Raw genomic sequence first — 15,306 nt, forward strand, 5'->3', positions numbered from 1 at the left:
CTAATGTCTTTCAGATTTGGTTGTCTATAGACCAGGCCACCAGTACAACATAAGGTATCGAAAGCACCATATTTAGTATAAGTTTATTTATGAATATGTGTAAAGGAGCCTGAAAGAATACTAACTATAATTAAACAAAAATATTTCAGTGCTCAGTGTTCTAAGATACTCATAGCCACATTTTTTTTCATACCCAGATTTTTATTCATTACGTTTAAACTCTACATGTTAAATGACATTGACTTAGCCTCCCCCTCATGAAGTAGATTTAATTTGAGCAATTTTACTTACCTCTCTAGGCTCTGTTTATTTACTTGTAAAAATGAACACTGAATTAGGATCTAGATGATCTAAAAGTTTCTTTGAGTTGCAAAATCCTGAGTGTCATTGATACTGTTGACTATTGTAGGCATTTTATATACTTGAAATCTCATTTCACTTACTGTGCATGTATTAAAAACTGAAGAATGAGATTATTTACCATACTTGTAAGCAAACAGGTTAGTCTCCTAGGTACAGGCAACTTGGATTATCTTTACATCAAGCATCATGTGCTTCTTGTTTTTGATAGTGGTTTTTGACCTTCAAGTCCTATAGGGATAGTGTAGAGGCCCCAAGGTAGATGCCATGCATGAAGGGAGATTTTGTCACAGCAGAGAAGCCCGTGCTTAAGGAGGCTTTCTCTTAGGCTTGGAGGTTTTAGACCATGGTTAGTCAGTCCGTTACTTTTGGGCTTGTTGTGAGCCAATACATCATGGTGGAGTGCAGAGAGGAGGAAGCTGCTCACTTTGTGGCAGCTGGGAAGTGAAAGAGGAAGAAGCCATGGTCCCATTATCCCCCTCAAGGGCATGAACCTCTGTGACCTAATTTTTTTCCGCTAGGATCCACCTCTCGATCTAGTTAAAGGCTGGTATATAGGCCTTTGGGGGACACGTATCCAAACCCCAATCATTTTTAACAGACTGCTACCATACCTACCCAAACTTTGCCCCAGAGAAACAATGTTACCCATTACACTGGACAATAAACAAACCTGGTTTGTATGCCTCTACTTTGCAGGGAGGGGACTATTTTTATTTTCCAAGACTATATTTGAAAGATTAGTAAGAACTAAAGTTGTGATTTGCCTCTGTTCACAAGATGTGCAGAAATGCAAGAGACTTAGACTGTTGTCTTCCTACATCATCACCTCATCTCAAAAGTTATTATCCTCTAATTCATACATATACCTCTATAGATTATTACTTTAGTGTATACTAATATAGAACTGTTTTCAACTTTAATATGAAATTTCACTAATTTTTATTTTATGGGCTTATTGTACAGCTTCAAGTTGCTTAGTTTTTTTCTTATTTTAAAATATGTGTACATTGACATAAACTTGTACTACATATAAACATACAAGCATTTATATGTTTGTACACAAACTAGTGGATATATGCTAATTTTTCTAACACCTTTTTTTTTTAGAGATTAACTCTCTTCTACTACATACATTCCATATGAGACTGTGAAATACTTGGACCCCTTGGAGCTCCATGTGATCCCCCCCATCCCTTGAAATCATGAATATTGAAATAACCCAGTCATTAAATAGCTAGCAGGAAAACAGTAATAATGTTGACACTGTAAGTAGATTATATACTTATGAATCATTCAACTGCCATGAGAATGGACCTCATAGAATTTCAAAACAAGAAGCGTAATTAGCTTTGGACCCTAGCTGCTACACTCAGACATCCATCCTGCATTTGCATCAGCATTATGCCTCCTACTGTTGCTCTAGCCAATGTTAGCATGTAATGGGTATCAGGCATACCCATTCCTGGGAGTCACAGGACTCTGATGACCAGCTTGAATTGAGGAGTGCCCATGGCCCTGCCCCAAACCCGTACATTACACAGCAACCTAGAATGCTTCCTCCTAACCTTTTCCTTATTTCCTTGTGGATCACGCCTAGACTATGGCCTGAAAACTGAAAGCTTACCTTCCAGGTCCCTTCAAATTTTTTGTCATAGATATTTTGGCTAATAAAATCCTTGCATGTTTAATTATGCTTCTTAGAGGACCTAACAGACTTCTAACTGCTAGTAGGATCTAGATGTGATGGTCATAACTGTTTTGGCTTTCATATGGAATAAGCCTTTTAAGAACCAGGAAAATAGAGGACAAAAGAGCCAGAAAAAAAAATTGAAGTTAACTGGTAATAATAGTATTTTTTGAATTTTTATGATCAATCTGAAGCCTGAACCATCTTGATTTCAGTGGGTCAAAAACCAAAAAAATCCTTTCCTCACCTTTATGAGAGAAGAAACCACGTAACTCCCTCCATGAGAACAGGAGAGGTATTAATAATGCCTCTGAATCCCAGAACTGGGAGACTGCTGGTAACATAGTAAGCACTGAATACCTATTTGTTGAATAAGTGAAAGTATAAATGCGCCAATTCTTCTTGTAGCCACTTTAAGGCTGAATTATTACAAAGGACATCGTAGGACTATGTATACTCCTTTAGTCCAAGAGTTAAGTGGACAGACTATTTGCCCTGTTCCCTTTGAAATGAAGGCAAAGGGTCTGAGTAAACCACCCTTAGATTCCATGATTAGAAAAGAGCTCTAATCATACTTGCCAATAATATATAACATTTTGTTTTGCTTTTTTTTTTTTTCAGAGCCAAATTTGCTTGTTCCATCAAATTAACATTTCCACCTGGACAGTCTCTGTTGGAGCAAACAAGAATTTCACACACATATACAAAACATACAGTTAGCCCTTTCTCCATAATCTCACATTTTGATTTACAATTTTTCACAACAAATAAAACCTATTGGAACTTAAACAAGCATTCAAGTAAGCATGGACATGAGAGTTGTTATAAAAATTTTGGTGTGTCATAGAAATTCTGGGACAAGATTGTGACTTCTAAGATTATAACTTCTAAGATGAGAAGTTACTGGAAAGCATAAGAGCTTCTCAATCACCCATAGGCATTCCTTGCAGTGATTCTACAGGCCCAGCTTGATGGAGACCAATTATTTGGTTCTCCATCTCAATTGAAAATTCTCAGAAAATCTGGGATAGTTTGGGAATAGTATCTACTCATGGTATTACTAACATGACTGCCTAACACCAGGATTTTTGAAGGAGGAGTTAAGAGAAATGTTCAACAAAAGGAGGGATCCTTTATTACCTAATACACTTAAAAAGGTGACTTGTACTCCAGGTACCTGACGAACATAATATTGTCATCCTAGTAAACTTTTTGTTTTCTTTGAATTTTTCCTCATAAAATTCTTACCAAGTTACATCCTTTAGTGTAAAAAATGGGAGTATCTACATTGTTGTGAATGGAGGATTATTCTGAGGTGTGTATTAGTGTCTGAATCTATTAGCAAATTGCAAGAGATTGCTAATGTTTTGGTCAGGTGGGGAACATGAACTTGGAGAAGATGTATGCTGTGTTTTTTATAATCCAAAGGTAATATGCCTGGGTTTCCACAAGGGGTCCTAGGTGGTAGGGATTTGGAGAAGCATTTATAAAATTATCTACTAGTTCTGATACTAGAAATTTTTATTTTATTGTCTGAAATGTTCGGCTAGTCAATTTTCTCCTTTCAAAAATCAATTTTTAAAAACTGGGAAGGAAACTATTTAGTTTTTACATCATTCATTAGCCCTGGGGCAGCAGAATTTCAGTCCTCCTATTCAATTGTTTGAATTAACCCAACGACTATAGCTTCCCTGGCCAGTGCAGTGTGTGTTATTCCATGTAAGAAAAATAAGCTATGCTGCCAAAATGCCAGCAGATTAAGGAAAAGCCAAGAGAGGCATTGTTTTCACCCAGCCAAATATTGGAGCACCTATATGTATATTTTACCAATCCACGTATGACAGAGACATATTATGTGCTCATAGCGTCCCTGTGGCCTCTGTTAATTGCTTCTGAATTTGAATTAAACTTATTTCAAAATATGAATAAACTTGTTCTGGCAACACATTCAAATTGTGAAAACTTCTTGGTCTCTAACATGAATACTTCAGAGGCCAATTAGGGCTACAGATGACAGGAGGGGAGAGGGGCAAAGGAAGGAAAGGCTATTCCCAATTTTATTTTTGACTCCATCCCCTTAAAAGTGATTATATAATGAGATGTAACATTTTAACATGTATTTTCTATGTACATATTTTCAATATATCCTAATAGTTGTAAGAACATCACTCAGAATTTACAGAAAAAAAAAAAAACCTGAAGTACTACATTCCAAAGTGGAGTCTGAATTTTTTTTTTTTTTTTTAACAAATAGAGTTTATATACCAAAACAAATCATACAAGTGACTTCTACAAATCAGGTCTCTAACAATTTTTCTTTTAGACATCTTTATAATACCAATAAAATTGAAAGACTTGCATTTAATTTACCATGTCATGAATTTTTTTATCTAGAATTCTTTTAATTTTGTATTTAGTCTATATAACCTATTGATATCACATGATTTAAAATAAGACCCAAATTTAGCTGTCTCTGGTGGCCCTAAGTAATTTTGTAAGTCGAATGTGAATGTACTCTCACATTAAAAAGCACTTTGCTTTGTTGTCCTTAGAATTTTATTTTTTCTCTAGAAACCTTCATTCATGAGACTATTATTTATTGGTTTATGTATAATTGTCAAACTTCAAATTGGGTACTAGAATTTTATAGAGGAAAAGTCAAAACAAAATTACCTATCAGCAGAGGGTATATTTTAGTGGCAGGAAAAATAAATAAAAATAATAGTATGCTAGATGATGATAAATGTTATGGAGAAAAATAAGACTGAGTGCATGTCAGTATGACAAAGTAACTCACTATTGCAATTTTTAAAAGGGCAGTGAAAAAAGTTCTCCCTAGAAAATGAAATTAGAGGAAACCCTTGAAAGATGGACGCTAAAGGGCCGGAATTTCAGGGTGAGGGTGGGAGGAGGAGTCTGGATTTCAGAATGATGTCTGCAAGGATAATTTTGTAGCTGGAGCTAACTGATAAAGGTAAAGATGGGACACAATGACTTTAGACATATCATTTTATGTCTAACTTTAAAATGGTTTTACCAATAATCTGAAGAAATTACTTACATGGAATTAATGGGTTTGCTTAGTAATTTGACTTATGCCAGTTATATCAAGGATAACTGACAACTTCAAAAAACACTAAATTTTTTTTTTTTTAGTTTGCATGTGAAATGTTTCTTACTTTACCTTTTTTTTTCCTTGTGAACACATACTGTATAATATAGGAATGCAAATGAAGTTCTGAAAAAAAGCATTAAGCAAAAGTTAGGCTTTTAAAATTGTGTAAACACATTAACTAACACCTTACTGAAGATGCGACTGCAGGATGCGTGGTTTAACCTCATGACCTTGGCTTGCCTATGAAAACCAAATGGTGGGCTGGTGGAACTTACTCTGAAGATAGAAAATATCAATTTGTGATCCAGCAGTTCTGTCTTATAAGTTTTTATAAAGTATATTTATGGATTTTTGACTGTGTATGCCATAATTAGATCAAATAACATTCATGTTTGACAGATGATATAGTAGCTTCCAGATGTTAATTTTAGGTTATTTTATCTTCAAGTACATTTAAATTATTGATTCCAGGTGTGCTTTCTTCGTATATTTAGACATATATAATACTCAAATTTATAAAAATACCTAGTTTGATACTTTACTTTTACATATGGTTATCTGACTTAATTGCATATGGTAGTAAGTATGTGATTTAAAGTCTACACAGATAAGTGGTAAGAAAAATATACTTCAGTTATAACTAGAAATGATAGGCCGCTCTTCTCGTTTGTATCATCTGTCTCAGTTTTTCATTGCTATAATATACCTGAGGCAGGCTAGTCTGAGGAAAGAGGTTTACTTAGCTCACAGTTTTGGAGACCAAGAGTCCTGAATCAGGTAGCCCCATTGCTTCAGCCTCTGACATGATCTAATGGTGGATGGCATTACAGTGGAAGTTCGTGCAAGAGGAAGAAATCATATTGCTAACCAGAAGCCAGAGAGCAATCAGGGTTTAGACTCATTCTTAACAAAAACTTTTTTTTTTTTTTATAAGAACTTACTCTAGGTGACCAGCATTCTCTTTCAAGGCAGCAACCCCCTTTCAGGACGTTTCACTAGGCCCTACTCTTAAAGATTCTATCACTTCTCACATGGCCATACTGGAGATCAACTCTCCCAACACATTAACCTTTATGAAGAGAAACCACATCCAAACCATAGCACTTTTAACCTGGCTCACAGTCTAGTAAGGTTAACCCTTGTGTCATACAACTACATTTTTTAGCCATGGATTTGGTCAGAATAGACAATGACCCAAACTGTAATAATCAGAATCTCTTTTCAAGAAACTTGAAATCTGTAAAAAAAAAATCCTAAAATAGCTTATTATATTGGAAACTGTAGCTCTAAATTCACAGTGGAAATAATGTCAGAAAAGTAGCAAGCCAGATTCTGGCATAAGTTAAAATTATTACCAAGTAAAACTAGGACTTAGTAAAGAGAGAGTCTTCTGTGAGTAGATAACTGATGATATAGCTCCAGAAAGATAGAGTTTGAGAGACTAGCTGCCAGCCAAGTATCTACTGCGTATCTACTACATGTAAAGCCTGTCCTGTCATTGACAGAATACTTGGGACAATAAAGGGAAGATGTACCTTATTTTGGCTCCATTGTTTTGCAGTCTGTGTCGAAGCTGGACATCATAGTAGAGAGCATAGTAGAGCAAAGCTACTTACCTCATGGTAGCCAGAAAGTGAGAAAAAAGGAATGATCTGGGATACCAGTAGTCTTTCATAAGCATGCCCCTAATGGTCCCACTTCTACTAGGCTCCACATTCTAAATGGTCCACCATTTATAATAGAACCATCAGCTAAGGACCAAGACTTCAACACATGAACCTTTGGGTGACATTTTAAGATCCAAACCATTCCACACATGGCTCCCAATTATTCTTCTCCATCTCTAAAATTCCCTAATGTCTTATCAATTCAAACATTTGCTCAAAAGTCCAAAGTCTCCTCTGAGAGTCAAGGTAAACTCAATGGTGAGCCCCTCTTAAAAAAAAAAAAAATTAAAACACTTCCAAGATAAAATGGTACAGAGTAACTATTCCCATCCCAAATGGGGAAGAACAGAGCTAGAGAAAGGAATGATAAGGTCATCGCAAGATAGAAACCAAGCACAGCAAATGTTAAATTCTATAGTTCCATGTCCAGCATCTAGAGCACACTGTGGACTGATGTGGGCTTCAAAGGGCTTGGGAAGCCCTGCTCCTATGGCCTTCCAAGCTACAGCCCACAAGGCTTCTCAGCATGGCTCTGCTCACTGTCAGAAGTGTTCCTCAACAAGTGCTCCATCCTTTCTTGGCTTCTCCTAACTTCCTGTGACCTCCATCACAGCTTCAGCATCACAATTGACCCTGTCAGGGGATGCTTGCAAGGATTCTGATTCTGCCAAAAACTTCCTGGCCTCTCCAAGCTTTCCTTGGTCAAAACCTCCATTGCCCAAACATGTTGAATTCTACATGTTTGCAAAAGTAGTATCAAGTGGATGATGCTCAAGTCTGCTGCTGATCTGAGCTATAGCTGCACTACTCGAACCAAGGCTGCAGAGACCTGAGTCCCTTGATAATTGAAAACTGGAAATGAATCACAGGGAAACAATTATATAGGTGGCCCTGTGTAAAGAGGCCATCCTGGGACTCTTCTCAAGTAAATCTCTATAAGAAGTACACTCTTGAAACTTGAGGATTCCAAACATGCCCTGAAGGTATATTTCCTATTGTTCTGGTACTAAATATTTGGCTTCTTTTTAAAGGTATTAATAACCTTACCCTCCGTGGCTGCAATTTTAAACATGCTTCTTTTCTGCCCACTATAAAGTTTTAAAAATCTTTCCACTCTGCCTTTTGCTCTTGGTTCTCACTGTATACCTAGCTAAATGTAGCTTGCACTATTCATGTAACTGCCTAAATGCTGTGCTGCCTTAAAATTTCCTCCACAAGATAAACTAGTCTGTTCCTTTCAATTCAACTTCTCATAAAGTCACAGAATATGGACAAAATGTAGACAATTTTTTTTGCCAGAATGTACATGTCTCACCACTAGTCCAAATCCCAATGGAGTTCTCATTTCCTCCTAAAAACACTTCAGCATAGCCTTTCCTGTCTACATTCCTAGCTGCATTCTGGTCTTCAGAGCCCTCACCAGAGTCAACCATTAATCTCTGTTTACTAGATCACATTTCCAGGTATAGACACTTCAAGAATTCTAGTAATTTGTACCAATATTCGATTAGCCAACTGTCCACTGCTTGGACAAAAATATTCAAGATAATCAAAGGAAAGATATTTACTTTGGCTCACAGTTTCAGAAGTTTCCATCCATGTTTGTTGGCTCCATCCTTCGAGGGTCTCTGGTACAGCACAACATTATGGGTATGTATGATGGCAGAGGTCTGTTCTGTTCACCTTACCTTTTGGGGTGGGGTTGGAATAAAGAACTAGAAACAATGAAGAGGTTGGCTTCAAGGGGATAGCCCCAGTGACCTAATTTCCTCCAAGAAGGCCTCTAGTCTTAAAGGTTCTACTACCTCCTAGTAATGCCTCAGGCTAGCAACCAAGCCTTTAGCATATGAACCTTTAGGGGACATTTAAGATCCAAACCGGGGCTGGGGTTGTGGCTCAAGCGGTAGCGCGCTCGCCTGGCATGTGTGCGACCCGGGTTCGATCCTCAGCACCACATACCAACAAAGATGTTGTGTCCTCCGAGAACTAAAAAATAAATATTAAAAATTCTCTCTCTCTCTCTCTCTCTCTCTCTCCTCTCTCACTCTCTCTTTAAAAAAAAAAAAAAGATCCAAACCATAACATGCATAAGAGATGATCCCTTGAAATCCCTTCCAATTCCCTACATCCATAGTTTAATCTTCTTTATTCATAATAGTCTGCTATTCATTTAGCCTGTTCTCACAAATCTATTTACATTACGAAAAAAAAGAACTTTTAATATCAATAAATACTAATGTTAATATAGTTGATGGGAGTTCCCTACCCTGTGGTTTTTGAGGGACTTAAAATATAAACCATTTTCATTTATTCACTTATTTGATGCTAGTTTGGTTAGATTAATCTTTCCTCTTCTAAGTTATAGTTCAATGAACTTACCACTATTTTGTTGTCATTGTAATGTTATTAATACATATAAAATTGTAACTTTGCTGAAAAATTATCACCCCCACCTAATGTCCATCTTATTTCCTTTTAGCTTTAGAATTATCTGGCAGCAAAAGGAACACTCGAAGTCTTCAGTAATATATCTTAACCAAATGCTACCATGTTAATAATAATATTTCAAGGTTTTAAAATATTATGTAATTAAATGTAATCATTTTTGTTATTGTTAGCGAATGACTTTGGAGAAAAAAATGGAAAGTAATATACTGTGAAACAAAGAGCAAGTTTTCCATTTCTCCTCTAGTATCTCCTGACCCAGACTTAAAAACAGACTAAAACTAAGACATGTACACCAGGCACAGAAAGGAAGTGTTCCAAAGGAAGCTACTATTTAATTGAGAATTTGAGAGGATGAGAGGTATTGGTTTGAACTTTTTTAAAATCCTGTACTATCTGTATCTGGTTTGAAATTAGGATAATACTAGCCTCATATAGTAAATTAGAAAGTGTTCTCTCTGCCCCACCCCCTGAAGAGATTGTGGAGAATTAAGAATTACTATTACTTCTTACTTAAATATTTGTTTAAAAGAATCACAAGTGAAACCAACCAGGCCTTGTGTTTTTAGATCATTATTAATTTTCTTTTAATATATTTAGAGCTGTTATTGTCTCTAACTCCTTGAGTGCATTTTCTGTTCAAGAAGTTTGTTGACTTAAGCTACCAAATTTATGGACATAGAGTATTCATACGATGTCATTTTTAATGTCCATGAGATTTGCAGTGATGACTCCTCTTTCATCTCTGATAGTCATCATTTTTCTGTTTTGCTTGGTAGAGGTTTATTGATTTATTATTGCTTTAAAAAACAGCTTTTGGCTGTACTGATTTTTCTTTTCTGTTTCTTTTAAATATATCAATTCCATTATTTTTTTCTGTGTAATCAAATTTAAATTGTTCTTTAGTTTCCTAATGTAGAAGCTTATGATACTGACTTTAGATCTTTCCTCTTTTGTAAATATAAGTAATATAAGCTATAAATTTCTCTCTAAGCACTGCATTCTATCCAATCAGTTTTGATAGTTGTATTTTCCATTTAAATCAACTCAATTTTTTTTCTATTTTTGGTTTTTAAACATTGGGTATTTAGAAGTAAATTGTTTTATGGCTCATTATGTAGATTCTTTTTACCACTTTTTTTTAATTAAATGATCCAATGTGAGTTTGAGAAGAATATTTGTTCTCCTTGATGTGTATTCTATAACTATCCATTACATCAAATTGATTACTAGTACTCTTTAGGTCTTTTATATATGTGCTGATTTTCTGCCTTTTGGTCTAGGAGTAAATGACAGGAGTGTTTTACCCCTCCAACCACACTAAGGGATTTGTCTTAATTCTCCCTTTGCTTCTATCAGTTTTGCCTCATTTGTTTTGAGGGTCTTTTGCTTGGTATGTACATGTTTAGGACTGTTACATCTCTGAAAATTGATTTCATTACAATTATGTAGTTCTTCTCTACTTCTGAGAAACATCCTTGTTCTAAAATAAGCTTTGCCTAAGATTGGCACAGCTTCTTTGTTGTTTAGTGGTAGGATGTTATATATTTCTGTATTCCTTTCCTTTTAATATCTGCATCTTTCTATCTAAAGTTGTTTCTTCAACTGGGAATGGTTGTGCACATACCTATAGTCCCAGGTACTTTGGAGATTGAGGCAGGAGGAATACAAGTTTGATGCTAGCCTTGTCAACTAAGCAAGACCCTCATGATTTACAAAATAAAATTAAAAGTAATGGGATGTAGCTCAGCAGTATTTCCACTGGATTCAATTCTCAGTAATGCAAAAAAAAAAAAGTGATATTCTTGTAGAGAGCATACAGAGCATAGAGTTGAGCCTTATTATTATTATTTTTTTACTTGCCTTGACAATATCTGTTTTACAATTGGGAGCCTATTCATCCATTGGAGTTATTACTTTTTTCTTCCTATTTTGTCTTCTCTGGTTTAAATTGTATATTTTATATGATTACATATTATGTTTCCTTAGTGTATAAATTATACTTTAAAAATGGTGATATCTCTAGTGTTTCTAATATAGATTTTAAACTAAGCTATTTCTACTTTCAAATACAGGAGGCTCCATCTTATCTACAGTTTCACATTCCAATTATCCAAAGTGAACCTTGATCTAACAATATTAAAATTCCAGAATTAAGTGTTTTAAATATAACTTATTATAGTAAATTGCATAATTTTATTAGTAGTTATTATTAATATCTTACTGTACCTAACTTATAAACTAAACTTTATCATAGGTATGTATGTATGTAGGAAAACATTATATCTAGATTTCAGTACTATCCAAATTTCAGGCATACACTAGGGGTCTTGAAATGTGTTTTCATGCATATGGGTGAACTTCTGTAACAATGCTATAAGGTAATAGAGGTAACATTTACAGAGTGTTGTCAATTCAGGCTTCTCATATTCTAGCCTTTGTTGTCAATCATTTTATTTATGCTCTAATCTTCTAATAGATTGATAAAATTCTCATTTAAGTAATTATCTTTTAGGCAAATTAAGAATGAAAATATTTTATATTTTCTTTTCTTTAAAATACTTTCTTCCTTTGTGTAAATCCAACTTACCTATTTCTGACTTATGTTTTTTTCTACTGCCTAAGTTCTTTAAGAACAATATTTCTTGCAGAATGTTTTGTATTTGATAATTCCTCAATTTTTGTTTGCAGCACTTTTAAAAATATTTTTGCTGGCTATAGAGTTCCAAGTTAATGTTTTGTTTCTGTTTTTTTCTTCACACTTTAAATATTCCAGTGCACTTTCTTCTTGTTTGGTTTCTGGTAAGAATTTACTGAAATTATTATTATTTCTCTATAGGTAAAGTTTCACTTAAAAGATTTTTTATCAAGATGTTTTTAGAATTTTGCCTTTGTCATTGGTTTTCTGCAATTTAAAAATGATGTATCTCTACAGGGACTTTTCGTTATTCTGTTTGGTGTTCTCAGAACATTCTGGATTTGTTATTTGGCATGTCTCAGTAATTTTGGAAAGTTCTTAGGCATTTTTACTTCAAACATGGTCATGTGTCACTTAACAAGAGGAATAAATTATGAGAAATGCATTAGATAATTTCATCATTGTGCAAATATAAGAGAAGATATATTTACACAAATAAAGATAGCTATGATCCCACTAGTCAATATAATCTTAAGGGACTCTGTTGTATATGTGGTCCATCATTGACTAAAATGTCCTTAGGTTGTGTATGACTATATTTCTCTTCTTATTTTTTCTTTCTTCTTTCTCCAGCCTTCCAATTATACCTATTTTTTATATTGACCCACAGCTTTGGGGTTTTGTGATCTGTTGATTTATGTGTTTTTGTTCCTCTTTTCCTTTTTCATTTTATATTGTGAGGTTTCTATTGACCTATCTGTAAGCTCACTTATTCTCTCCTTGAGTAGGTTGAATCTGCCCATGATTGCATTGAAAGCATTCTAATTTCTGTTTTGTTTTTAGCATTTCATTTTGATTTTCTTAAGTTCTCTTCTCTTTTATTACATTTTCTTCATAAAGTACTTCACAATCTTTTTGTACTTAGAATCACAAGTCAGCACGATGCTCATGTCCATTCTAGATTATTACCATGCCAACAACAAAAAAAAATGGACAACATGAGAAATATGGCACCAAGGAGACTGTAAAATGAACACTCTACAGTATGAGAGCTGAAATAAGAAAGCAGAGTGTTGCCTTGTTAAACCTCATTTGGAAACATGAACGGTTGGCAATACAAATACTTATCCATTGTATGCATGTCTATGGATTTTTGCAAAAAGATAGAGCTTGGTTTGTGAGTTACAACTAAATGTTTAGTGAACAAGTAAATGTATTAATATGGAATGTGCAAATAATGATCAGTTAGACTTTCTAATCACATATCAACAAAGTACTGATATTCTGATTAGACAAGGAACACTGAAGCTCAACATCAAAAAGCCAAAATCTAATAAGAAAAAATAAAAAGGAGCCGAACTTTTTTATAGACACTTTGTAGAAAGAGATGCAGGAATGGCCAATACGCATATGAAAAGATGCCCCAGATTATATTAGCTTTAGGATTCTGCCAATTAAAAGCACAATGAGATCCTATAAGGTACTACTAGAATAGCTAGAACAAACAAAATAAAATAAACAGAATACCAAGTGTTATCAAGGTTTCAGAATAACTGGATAGCTCACAGACTGCTCGTGGAAATGAAAAATATATAACCCCTCTAAAAATACAGATCATACAGATCAGCAGCTTGCTTGACAGTATAATTTACCCTAGAAAAATATCAAAACTTAGGTTGAAGAAAAACCTAAACATAAACATTGATAGGTGCTCTATCCCTAATCATCAGAAAATGAAATATTTCAACAGGAAAATGTTTCAAACCAACCATGACATAGCCATTCAATGGAATACTACTCAGCCACATAGAGAATAAATCACTAATACATTCAATAATATGGATGACTCTCAGAGGCAGTATGTTGTATGAAAGGAACCAGTTAAACTCTTACAGATACCATATGATCTCATTTATATGGCAATCTTGATAAGGTAAAATTATAAATAGAGGAACAAGTTCACCAGGGGAGAGCTAGTGAGGGATGGTTTCACTACAAAAAGGTAGCCAGAGCAATTTTTGGAGATTATGGAACTTTTATATATTTTGGTATAGGTATTAGTTACATAAATCTGTGTTAAAAGTCACAACTATGCATCAAAAAAGTCAGTTTCACAGTATTTTAAAATATTAGGGTCATAAAAATTCTATTGGTAGAAACACTAAATTTAATACAGTCATTCACTGCATACTTTGTTAAGATCATATTTCTAGTGATGCTGTAATCATCTGGGTTTCTGTAAGTATATTCTATGATGTTAACACAAATTAATTGCCTAATGATTCATGGAATGTATCTCTGTCCTTAAGCCTTACATGACTGTTTATCTTATAAATCTTAGTCTTTTCCCCTTTTCTCATGTACTAAGAATGTTTGAACACATCCAAATTCTCTATTAGTGAAAAAATCAATCTATGTTGTTTATATATGTAAAGTAAGTAAAATTTTGATAACTTCTTTCAGTTCTTGGGACATTTTTCTGCAACATTGCATACACAAAGAAATGTGGTTTAGGTCTACTGCCTAATTTCATGGTTCAAGCAATTAATACTTGATTAAAGTTTTGAAATTCTCCTTAAATAGTATAAAATAGTCTTAAATGTATCCCGAGTATGAGAATTTCTTTTCCTGAGTTACAGTTTTTAAAAACAATTCATTCTATATTTCTTTCTTACAAAATGACTTTTTTTTCCTTCATGTTGAATTTTAAGTGTATGAATGGTTTTCTTAACACAATGTCATCCTTATCATGCACTATGTGAATATATTGTTGATAATGAGAGGGCTTAGAATTCCAAATGGGGTTTAGGATACTAGCTCTTTGAGTGCGGACCCAAAGGAGCCACAAACTGCTAATTGTAGATTTCCTTTTTTAATAGGGTTTTTTTTTTTTACACGACTCTACCTACCTAGAAAAGCTTTATTGAAGCAGGGATGGCAAGTAAATGTCAATGGCTTTTTTAAAACAAACTTTTATATCATCTCCAAAACAATTACCTTTCAATTTCTCGAAGAGTAACTTTGGGAAAATCAAGGAATCATAATGCTTTCCTCAAAGGAGAAATCCTTCACCCTTATCATATTTTTTATATGTTTGAAATTTTTGATACGAATTTTCTTAGCCTACACTTTAATAAAATTATTTTCCCTCTGACTTTTTCTCTTAGGTGCTTTAAAGATAGTCCATTTAGATTAACCAAGTACTTATAAATAACAAGTATTTTTTAGCCCATGTGGCTCCTGTTTTATCTTCATTTTATTGTTCTTGCTTTCCATCTTATAGTCACAACATTTTCAAAAAGGCTAATTTATCCTGACCTAAGTTTACTAAGTCTTGCATTTTTAGATTCAGACATGTCTAATAATACATTTGTACATGTACATTTATTTT

Source organism: Spermophilus citellus (assembly GCF_964194105.1).
Source record: "Spermophilus citellus genome assembly, chromosome: 3".
Taxonomy (NCBI): domain Eukaryota; kingdom Metazoa; phylum Chordata; class Mammalia; order Rodentia; family Sciuridae; genus Spermophilus; species Spermophilus citellus.